The sequence below is a fragment of the Schistocerca serialis genome, chromosome 8 (genome assembly GCF_023864345.2).
Source record: "Schistocerca serialis cubense isolate TAMUIC-IGC-003099 chromosome 8, iqSchSeri2.2, whole genome shotgun sequence".
Taxonomy (NCBI): Eukaryota; Metazoa; Arthropoda; class Insecta; order Orthoptera; family Acrididae; genus Schistocerca; species Schistocerca serialis.
In genome coordinates this window covers 215,424,573-215,436,970 of record NC_064645.1, presented here as the reverse complement: position 1 = coordinate 215,436,970, position 12,398 = coordinate 215,424,573, and the positions used below count along the sequence as shown (strand labels likewise).

Below are 12,398 nucleotides of genomic sequence, written 5' to 3'. Positions count from 1 at the left end.
CTGGAAATGTAGTTGGTCCAAACAAATGTCGCTGGTCGTCAAATCCTCTTCTCATGCGATCTGGTGTTTGGCAGCACATCATCATTCGTTTGTCGACACTGCGACCACCTGCCAAAGTAGGTAACAGTCCAGATCCTCATACTCTTTGGAATTTTCTTATGACTGACGAGTATCATATTGAAGTGGACTAATGTAAAAATAAACAAATAAAAGCGTGAGAATGATCCAAATGTTTGGTATGAAGCTGATTTAAGTGAACTTAAAAGCGTTTTTCGATTTACTATTTTCAAATCCAGCAGAGAAGATTACAAATCGTTTTATGACACAGATGGTACTGGACGTGATATATTTAAATCCGTTGTATCCAAAAACCGGTTTGGTGTTCTCATGACATGCTTGAGATTTGATGGTCCTGCGACCCGTTTTGAAGGCAAGCAAAACCATCCTTTGGCTCCAGTGTCAAAAATTTGTACAAAATTTATTGACAAGTGTCAAATGTTGTACAATATTGGAGAATGCGCTTGTATCGATAAAATGCTGGTATCATTTCGTAGCAAACGCAGATTCAGAATGTACATTACGAACAAACCAAGCATGTATGGCTTGGAAGTCATGTGCCTTACTGACGCTCGCACTGGTTATCTGTTTACTGCATACATTTACATAGGAAGAGATTCAGATGGACAAAATATAAGCGCAGTAGAAAAACAGTTCCCTAAACCACCTCATGCTGTGATTAGACTAGCTAAACCTATTGAACACACTAACCGCAATATTACTGCAGACAATTGCTTTAGCTCAGTCGAGTTAGCAATATGTATCAAGTCAAGAGAACTGACATAAGTGGGAACATTGAAGAAGAAGAAGAAGAAGAAGAAAGAGAAATACCAGAAGAATCTTTAACTGTGAGAAGTAAGGAAGTCGGTTCTGCAAAGTATACATTCACGCACCATCTAACTCTAATTCCATTTGTGCCGAAAAAGGGTAGGGTAATGATTCTAATATCGTCTGTGTACCATGATGAATGTAAAGATGATGATACATGTAAACCAAAAATAATTTCATATTATAATCAGACTGAAGGCAGTGTTGATGCCCTGGATGAAAAGTGTGCAAAGTATTCAACTGCACGACGTGCGCAACATTGGCCATTGGCATGGTTTTCCGCATGTACGTTGGTGACCCCCACAAGTGGAAAAGCGAGTCAAGAACTCTTAACATACCTCGTGAACTTGGTGCATCCATTCGCCGTATTTTGGATGTAACAGAGCCAGGAGCAGAAGTCGTAGAACGACTGGAAAAACGCAAAGAGTGCTCCACCTGTGACCCAAAAAAGAAGAGAAAGAGTTCTTACGTTTGCCATTCTTGCAGTAAGCCAATCTTCCTTGAGTCCTCTATAAAAATTTGCAGAGCGTACAAAGAAAACTTCTGAGAATGAAACTAAAAAACAAAAAAGTGCTAGTGTAATTTTTATTTTCTTAATGTTGTGTGGGATTTTATGTTTTTATTATTACATGTATAATAAACAATAAAAATATAGTAAAAAGTAAAATTTGGGTTTTTGTAGTTTTAATATTATCATGTAATGCTACGTTCATTTTGTACAGTTTTCTACTTAAATGCGTTTTTTTCTTAAAAATATACTTTAAAATTATTTAAATTTACTTTTGTGTGTTATTAATATAACGTGTTACATAAAATGCTGAATTACCTCAGTGACATCGCTGAATGCAATTTTTATGGCTATTAAAACGTAGCGGTCTACCAGACCACGCTTGCGACAGTGTGTGAAAAAAGAAAAATAAAGGAGGCTAAGGGTTAAGCACCACATTTCAGAAGCTTCTATTCCCTTCCTGTCTGAACTGCTTATTGTCCACGTTTCACTTTCCTACAACGCTACACTCCACAAAGACTTCGTAACACTTAAATCTGTATACGATGTTAACAAGTTTCCCTTCTTCAGAAACGCTTTCCTTTCTATTGTCAGTATACATTTTTTATCATCTTTACATGGAAATTCACCAGTTGTGTTACAACCCAAATCTTGTATCATTTCCTAATCTAACTCCCTCGCATCGCCTGATTTAATTCTACTAGATTTTACTAACTTTATTTTGCTTTTGTTGGTTTTCTTTCAAGACGCTGCCCATTCCGTTCAACTGCTCTTCTTCCAAGTTCTTTGCTGTCTTTGACAGAGTTACAACGTCACTAGCAATCCTCAAAATTTGTATTTCTTCTCCCTGAACTTTAGTTCCAACACCAAATTTTTCTTTGGTTTCCTTTACTGCTTGATCAATGTACAAACGGAATAACTTCGGGGATAGGCCACAACCCAGTCTCACTCCCTCCTCAACCACTGCTTCCCTTTCATGCCTCTTGACTCTTTATAGCTGCCGTCTGGTTTCAGTATAAGTTGTAAATAGCCTTTCAGTCCCTTTATTTTACCCCTGCTACCTTCAGAGTATCAAAGAGTGTGTATTCCTGTCAACACTCTCAGAAATGTTTCTCCAAATCTACAAATGCTGTGAACATAGGTTAGCCTTTTTAATCTATCGTCTAAGATTAGTCGAGGAGTTAGTATTGCCTCACGTTGTCCAACTTACCTACGGAACCCAAATCGATCTTCTCTGAGGCCGGCTTCTACCAGTTTCTCCATTCTTCTGTAAATAATTTGTGTTGGTATTTTGCAACCATGACCTACTAAACTGATAGTTTGGTAATATTCACGTCTATCAGCATCAACCCAAATCGATCTTCTCTGAGGCCGGCTTCTACCAGTTCCTCCATTCTTCTGTAAATAATTTGTTTTAGTATTTTGCAACCATGACCTACTAAACTGATAGTTTGGTAATATTCACGCCTATCAGCATCTGGTGACATGTGTACTTAGTACAACAACAAATAATTTGTCACCGTAGTGTAAAACAGGCTGAATTTACTTTACAGTTTTGTGTATCATTTAGCTTCTTCGCATTGCTTATGGTGTTGGATGGACAAATTTTTGAAAAAATGAATATCAGCTAACGCGTGCAGATGATTACTGACAACCAAAGTAATCAGTTGGAACACGAATCCACGCGACACGCGACTATATACAGCATTTGCCACTAGCGAAATTAACAATCGCGCATCTACGGAAATCAACAATGAAACAAATGTTGCGCGAGAATGCTGCCGGCTTGCCTTCCAAGTTCTCTAATTGCATACAATATTCTCGTGGCCAGTCATCGAGAAATTAAAGCGCCGATGGAGATCTTCTTGGCGTACTCTCTCCTCTCGGCTTGTTAGGCCCGTCCATGCATAGCCAATGCGTAAATCCGACCACGATGAAAGAGTTAAAAATGATTTTGCGTGCTTCCATTCACTGATGTCACTAAGAATAATTTTCTGAGGCACTTCTACATCCTATAGAACCGTGTAGTAGGATAAAAGCTTGTATCCAGCTTCGAGCAACAAGTAGACATAACTCTTACTAGGGAAACTTCCCATCTCACCCCCTTCAGATTCAGTCATAGGATGACGCCAGCTGAAAGCGCGTCAAAAACTGGACTCCGACCAAGCGTGAAAATAGGACGAAGGTGTACCTGATTGTGAAGAAATAAGCAAAATAGAAACGGTGAACGGTCCAACTTCAAGATGTCCAGCATCGAGCATACTTATGTAGCAATGGCGTCGTGGTTACGGCGTTGGAATGCTCAGGGGGAAATCTGTGCGCAAATCTCGGTCATGCTCCAAATTTTTTTCACAAAATTATGAACTGTTCGTTATTGACGTGTCTGTTCGCTGTATTCAGATTTGTTTCTGAATCATGGTGTAACGTCCGTTGTAAGAAAGGGACCTCCAGACATAAGTACATCCTATTTGTTCTACGCATGTTTTGACTCTTACGTTCTGTTTTGGAAGTATTGGCTTTTAAATTCCTTTGTTGTAACATAGTTCGCACCCGTTCGTTTGCTGTTTTCATTTCTGTGCTATCACTACAGCGTGGTCCATTGAACGTGACTGGGCCAAATATCTCACGAAATAAACTAAAAAACTACAAAGAACGAAACTTGGCTAGCTTGAAGGGGGAAACCAGATCGTGCTATGGTTGGCCCGCTAGATGGCGCTGCCATAGGTCAAACGGATATCAACTCCGTTTTTTTTAATCGGAACCCCCATTTTTTATTACATATTCGTGTAGCACGTAAAGAAATATGAATGTTTTCGTTGGACCACTTTTTTCACCTTGTGATAGATGGCGCTGTAATAGTCACAAACTAATGGGTCACAATTTTAGACGAACAGTTGGTAACAGGTAGGTTTTTTAAATTACAATACAGAACGTAGGTACGTTTGAACATTTTATTTCGGTTGTTCCAATGTGATACATGTACCATCGTGAACTTATCATTTCTGAGAACGCATGCCATTACAGCGTTATTACCTGTAAATACCACATTAATGCAATAAATGCTCAAAATGATGTCCGTCAACCTCAATGCATTTGGCAATACGTGTAACGACATTCCTCTCAAGAGCGAGTAGTTCGCCTTCCGTAATGTTCGCACATGCATTGACAATGCGCTGACGCATGTTGTCAGGAGTTGGCGGTGGATCACGATAGCTAATATCCTTCAACTTTCGCCACAGAAAGAAATCCGGGGACGTCAGATCCGGTGAACGTGCGGGCCATGAGGCTTCAGAAATCCGTTCGCTGTGCAGTTCGACAGCTCAACATGCTCCCGGTGTCCGTGTGGCGTGTGTTGCGTCGACATTTAAACATGAAACCGTACGAAATTCAGCTACTGCAAGCTCTTCGGGAGGGTGACAAACGACTACGTGTGGAGTTCTGTAATTTCGTTCCTGGCAAGATGGAGGATGAGTTTTCTTCCAGGCTTAGTGTTTAGTGACTAGTCCGTCATTATGTGAGATTACGGGGTACGGAAGAACCACATGAAGTTGCACAACATGAGAGAGACTCTCCAAAATGTAATGTTTTGTGCAGTTTCACGGGGAACTGTGCATGGTCCATTTTTCTTTGCCGAGAACACTGTTACAGGAAGCTCGTATCTCGATATTGCTTGAGAACTTTCTTTTCCCACAGCTGAAGACTGATTCGAACGACTTCGGGGCACCGCAACACTGACATCTGGAAGTTCGGGAATTTTTAAAACAAAGGATTAATGAACGATGGATCGGTCGCACTGCACCAAATCATTCCGTCTTACATGCCTGGCCTCCGAGGTCACCGGACCTGACTATGTGATTATTTTTTGTAGTATTTTATTAAAGACTCTCTTCATGTGCCTGTGTTACCAGCAACAATGAATGGAATGAGACATCGCATAAAAGCAGCTGTGGAAGCTGTAACTAAAGACATGCTTGCTGCATTGTGGGAACAATCTGAATACCGCATTGCATATGCCGTGCATCTCAAGAGGGGGGGAAGAGGATGTCGTATTGAACACCTATGAAGAGGTATGAAACAAAGAAAAAAACAAAAAAAACTTTTTGAGTTTCCCGTTCATCCAAAAACAAAATTTATTGTATATGTTTATTAGTTTCAGAAATATAGACGTGCCAAATGGCATGTTCTTTTTGATATACCCTGTGTATTCTTACCATATGACATATTCTGTAACCATTGTATACTATGGCAGTTGGCAGGACTACAGAAGGAGAAAAGATACGTCAACGATCGGACGGAAAGTTCATAATTTTTGTGAAAAAGAAATTAGGAGTACGAAGCGAGATTTGAACATCGATCTTTCCCTTCGCAGTGCAATACCGCAACCACTCAACGACGACGCCGCAGCAGCTACATAGTGATACTCGCAGTTCCACATCTTGTGCCTGGACCGTTCACTGTTTCTATTTCTCTTCTTTTTTCACAGATCAGTACACCTTCTTCCTGTTTTCATGCTAGATCTGTGTTCAGTTTTTGATGGGCTATCCAGTGTGCCACCTTGTACTAAATCTGAAGGGCTACGACGGGGAGTTTACCTTGCTAGAACGCATCATCTGTCTGCATGCAGATATAGTTTATACGTTTCTTTCGCTAGAGGCGCTGAAAATCGCCTTCAGTTCTAGCCAGCTACGGACGTCTCATTTGGTATTTAGCCGTAATGCAGCGGTCACGTACCGACGCCCCCAACAAAAAGTTGCACCCATTCAACTCCCACGCCTTCTGATAGGAAGATGCCCTAGACAGCCAATCAAACATGTTATTTAAGTTCTTTTACATTTCTTTTTTTTATTTAGTCAGCTGATTACTCTGCAGCTTAATTATGTGTTACTGAGTTTGCTTAGTTGAATTTGGAGTAAATAACTTTGCTCATAAAATCACAACTCCCAAATTATTTAAATTCGGTTTCAGTTCGTTTGAATGTGATTCTATTCCCTTGTAAACTAGATTTTATTCCTTCGAAATATTTTCTGCGGTTGTTTGCTACTTTGTGAAGGTGGTTCAAATGGTTCAAATGGCTCTGACCACTATGGGACTTAACTTCTGAGGTCATCAGTCCCCTAGACCTTAGAACTACTTAAACCTAACTAACCTAAGGACATCACACACATCCATGCCCGAGGCAGGATTCGAACCTGCGACCGTAACGGTCGCGCGGTTCCAGACTGTAGCGCCTAGAACCGCTCGGCCATCCCGGCAGGCTACTAATAATAAAATATTCTTCTAGGTCGTATAGGTAGCTCCTCTTTTTATTGCTCTTTTAGATTATTCAACTAGGAACTCCTAGCATATATTGCCTCGTAACTCAGGCTGTTTTTTATAGTGCAGTGACTGGAAAAAATCTACAAATGTGTTAAACACAAGCAGACGAATTATGCAGATGACGAAGGAGTTGTTTCCTGAAGACTCTGACTCTCAACTTGTCTCCGGTGATTCATATGTTCCTGACGAAACGATCCGTTAATTGTAGAACACGACACATGCTCATAAATATCCGGAAACGAACTGGATCAGAATATTTTGTATGAAGAGAATTCAGGTACTACCACAAATGTCGATCAGCTTCTCCGAGCTGTAAAAGTGGGCAATTTTAATTCTGATGGAACATGACCCACCAGGTTCACCACGTGTTCCAAATTCCTGTGTTAGTTTATCTCGGGACTATTGAAGTGACTTCGTTCATTATTTTTGTATAGCTAATATATAGTACAAGACATAAAAATTTTGTTTGAGATACATGGATTTCATCTCTGAAACTGAATAAGAAATTAAAGTCTTCGAATTTTAACACTTCATTCCTTTTAAAATCGCCCCACAGGCGGATGCACTAACTTCCTGTCCGCCTCCGAGGCAGATGTTTCCCAGAACGCACGACAAAACGATGTTTTTATCCAAGTGCTAAAAAAAGACACATCGCGAACAGTCTCATAATACATTTACTTTCGTACGATGTAATTTAAAAAATTAAGGGCACAATCTGAAATTAATAACTTTGTATACCATCCAAAAAAATAACACTACCAAAAAAATAGCCTCCACTATCCAAAACCTAACCTTACTACTTCTAAAAAAGGAACAAAGTATGGAGCCATAAAAAATATTGAATTTTAACCGCCTCTGTTGTGAATGAAAAGTACTAGCAGATAATGAAAGTCCTAAAAACAAATCAAAATCATTTCTGTTTGATAACTTCTTTCATTACTTAGATCAGTTTTTGAAGAAACAGTGTCTTTCAAAGTTTTTCACGAAGCGTCTAAGTTTAATGGATCACGTCAGGGGGAACAACGTTTGTTAGAGACAGAATATTTGCTGACATTCCCCAGCGGCGCTAGATGTCTTTTAATATGTTATGCCCTTGAGAGGCGGCAGCGCTGCACGGTTTGTATGCTCTGTGTGTTGCCTACAACATAGTCATCTGGTACGCATGAAAGGGGGCACGTCGAGCTTCTGATATATCTGTCTTCGCTTAGAGACACAAATATTTAGGTTCTCTGGTTGAAAATCACTCTATCAATTTATTTGTATGCAGATGCAGCATACCTGGTTGTTAGACCCCGTTAATTCAGTGAAATCTTATCGTCTCATAGCCGGCGAATTCAACAAAAAGACGCGTCGAAGTGCCACTGAACGTTTTGTCTCTAACAGAAATTGTTCCTCATTATTTGATCTACCACTCCTAGATGTTTGCTGCAACGACTTTGAAACACCCTGTATAGTATCTGCAAGGGACGGTGGGTATTTATAAAATTTTGTTGCCAGTGGCAGCCAGTTATTATGTGCCACAGCACATGTAAATATCGCACAATAATTATGCCATTTCTCGTAGAATGCAAGCCAGTAATCACACTAACATATTTGCCAATGCGGTAACCGTGCTACTACGTAACTGCTCGAACACCAACGTTCAGCTTCAGAATGTGAAGGAGCTCTCTACGATGCCCTATTTAAAACCGGCACTCAGCTCTGTTAGATAGTCCTGGGAAGTACTGTACGCCGTCTCAGCTCAAGTAGCAACATAAGCTGATGTTCGGCACTCACATCTAATCTGATTCAGTCCACACTTCCGCTTGCTACAGGAGGAAACCCATTGTTGGTATCACCCATAGACCATTGGTGCCTTTTATCAGGAGATTGACGATTTTACTTTCGGACCAGATAAACATCCAGTGGTCAGGAGAGGTGGAAGTTCTCCCCTCTGGTGCCAATAAAATGGAGAGGGGAAGTTTCCAGAATTAATCTTTCACTCTACAGCGTAGTTTCCACAGTTTTGAAGCTTCCTGGCAGATTAAAACTGAGTGTTGGTCGGGAAACCCCGGCTTTCACAGCCAATTCCGGCAGTCATTTTTTTATTAAAAAACTAGAAACCCGCCTCGATTGCGAAAAAAGCACCTAGTGTTAACCTAGGTTTCGGCGTAGATAACTACACCTTCTTCAGAACAATAAAACCCACAAGTGCCTAAGAAGACCTTTGTCAATGATTAAAAGAACACCATAGCTATACATTTATAAACGAAAAAAAGGAAAACACAAACAGTACATACGTACAAAGTCAAAACCACTACTTAACTTAATGGTGTACGCTCCACCTCACACTGGCCTATGTTCCATGGGCCATGACCCGCCATCATGGCCCATGGAACATAGGCCGGTGTGAGGTGGAGCGTACACCATTAAGTTAAGTAGTGGTTTTGACTTTGTACATATGTACTGTTTGTGTTTTCATATTTTTCGTTTATAAATGTATAGCTATGGTGTTCTTTTAATCATTCACAAAGGTCTTCTTAGGCACTTGTGGGTTTTATTGTTCTGAAGAAGGTGTAGTTATCTACGCCGAAACCTAGGTTAACACTAGGTGCTTTTTTCGCAATCGAGGCGGGTTTCTAGTTTCTTAATATATTGACCAACGATTGCTGACGCGCTGCGATGTTGAAGGTTCTTAAAGTCATTTTTTTATCTGATAGGAAGGTTCTAAAGGAAAGTTGTTTACACGTCCTGCTACAAGCAACCAGTATTTATTCAACATAATTAGAAAAAACAGCTTCAAGAAGTTGTTATGAAGCGTGCCCAAGCCTGGGGGCAAGGGGGCGTCGCCCCCCTCCTCATCCCAGCTCTCAGAAAAAGGAGTAAAAATGTAATGCAGCCAGGTGTTTGTCGTTCAACAAAATGATTTAAAAGTTAACATATGTAGGTTTTTAACAGGGTCGCAAATGGATCTTTTTTTCGGCTGTTTACAAGTAGCCATTCTTCGTCCAATATAATAAAAATACTCCATGCCGCCGCGCGGGATTAACCGTGTGGTCTGAGGCGCTGCAGTCACGGACTGTGCGGCTGGTCCCGGCGGAGGTTCGAGTCCTCCCTCGGGCATGGGTGTGTGTGTTTGTCCTTAGGATAATTTAGCTTAAGTAGTGTGTAAGCTTAGGGACTGATGACCTTAGCAGTTAGGTCCCATAAGATTTCACACACATTTGAACATTTGAGCTCCATGCCCTCAGGTCTATCCTCCCTCCAACAAATCTTGATGGCTACAATCCCGCTTTTGTGCGCTTCATACTGCATAAAAAACAAAGGCGGGTCTCCTCTCTTCTTTACCACGTGCATGAGTCATCACATCAAGCTCTCAGTAAGTAGGGCACAGTTCCGTAGCCTATTCAGGAAACGTCTCTGAGGATCTGACTAGAAGGCTTAAATTACGGAACTTTAAAATATTATTTCATGGACACAGTACCATTGGGTGGGTCTGAAAAATAATGAAATATACAAAATAACTTGTAATTGTGGCAAATTCTATACAGGCCAGTCTGGCAGGAAATTGTCCATTCGAGTGAACAGTTCTTGTGGTTTCACTTTTATAATCAGAGCTCAGTGTCAGCTGGAACTCGCCGGATCGGCGTTCTGGCACTTCCTGGGCTTTTTTCCCCATTACAATAAGACGGCAGCGGAGATTTAAAATGGCCCGTGCGTATTAAATCGCAACGTAATTATAATTAGCCTCTGCGCCGGCACCTGTGAATGTGACAATGGGCGACCAACGGGAGGCGCTGGGCAGGGGCGTGGGGCGAGATACTGTGAAACTAGATTAACATGTCAGGTAATGAAACATTTGAGTAAGAAAATATAAGTTTCCAGAAAATTCGTGGTGAAACCTAGGGATACAAGTGTACACCCAAAATTTCCGCTTCACGGAACGGCTACTGTGCAACCGTTTGAATGCTAACGACTGCCAACAGTTGTAAACACGTCGTAGTCACGAAGAATACCGACTTGTAAGTTTGCAGGCTTTCGTGGCCGTTGTCACTGAAGTTAAAATCTCCTGGGTTATTAGGCCGCGTCATGTTTCTTCTAAAATGTTCTACGTTTCGACTCCTCTGCTGGGACACCAAAAGATCCTGAAGAAGATCCCAGCAGAGGAGCAGAAACATCGCACATTTTAGAAGAAACATGACGCGACCTAATAATCCAGAAGATTTTAACTTCAATACTGACTTGTGCCTATATGTATCTAACAGAACTAGGAAGCAGAGAGACACAGCTGCGAGGACAGGCAGTAGAATATGTTGTTTATTTTAAATCTTGTTGTTTTATTGTTTTGGTTATAAGAAATTATGTTTTAAAATCTTGAATTTCTGGATAGTATTTTGCAAAATAAATAAATAAATGAAAATAAAAAAGATCTCTCACAGTAAGTTTTAGTACAAGTTTTCAAAAATCTAAACTTGCAATTTTTATTGTTGAAGGGGAAGGGGGGAGAAGGGGCAGGTGTTTTTTTGTGTGGTTGAGGAGGTGCCTTACAGCACATAATATTTTAGAAATTTTAGAAATGAAGCACTGCCTACAATTTTACTTTGTACAGTGGCAGTTGTGTCACTTACTCATGTAGTCTCATTGTATCTCTAACTTCTAATATTATAGTTGTTTAAGACAATATTAACTTGTCCAGTTGTGCCCTTGAAACGTGCCACAAAAGGTTACTATATTTTGCTAAAGTTACCTGTCTTCCACCATTCCAGTGGGGATTTCAATCAACCTCTCGGAAACACTACTTAGATAGCAGATTAACAGGTTCTAGTAAAATTTTATCAGTCACTGATTTTAACCAGATGTGTTGTTTATGGGTCAACAGCACCTTCTGTTATAAACCTATTAGACCTTGTGCACCACAGTTTTGAAAAGAAGAAGGGGCAGTTGTTTTCCTGTATTGTTGAAGAAGTGCCTTAGAGCATGTAATATTTTAGAAATGAAGCACTGCCTTACAACTGAAGCTTTCTGCAGAAGTCCTCATTTCACTGTTCAGAATACAAACAGGACAATGCTTTACAGATTTAGGTGTGGCAGATGCTATGATTTAGAAACAAGACTGTAGAAGATTACTGTGAGTACTTAGAGGGCAAAAATTGAAACCACAAAACATAACAAATGGTGATGCCCATTAATGTTCTTAATTGTATTTTAAGTGACTATGATTTATTATTTTCACTGATGAGTTCAAGTCATATAGTACCCTTCAAACTTCACGGCTGATTAAAACTGTCTGCTGGACTGGGACTCAAACCTGGGACCATTGCCTTTCCTGGACAAGTATTTAACTAACTTCAGTACCCATCCTTCACCTACAAACTGCCCAAAAAGCTATACTTGTGCTAATATCTCTCTCCTACCTTCCAAACTTGACAACAATTCTCCTACAAACCTTACAGGACAAGCACTCCTGGGCGAAAAGATATTTTGGAGACGTAGCTGAGCCACACTATGGGGATCGTTTCCAGAATGAAATCAGTGCACTCTCCTCTGCAGAGTGAAAATTCATGATTGTTTGAGAGATGTTTTTAAGTTCTACTTTGTGATGACTCTAAGACTACAGAAGACACTGAAGTTTTAAATCAGTGTTTTGATTGCAAGTTTGTGTATGTCTTTCATATACTATTAGAAGTTTGCAGTAATGATATAGGTTCCT

The 12,398-nt window shown here is 40.3% G+C and overlaps 1 protein-coding gene across 1 annotated transcript in view; it reads left to right on the top strand.

The window, feature by feature from the left end:
* Positions 1-12,398, top strand: part of LOC126416933 (formin-2-like) — a 361,208-nt gene that overhangs the window by 264,872 nt on the left and 83,938 nt on the right. The window lies entirely within an intron of this gene.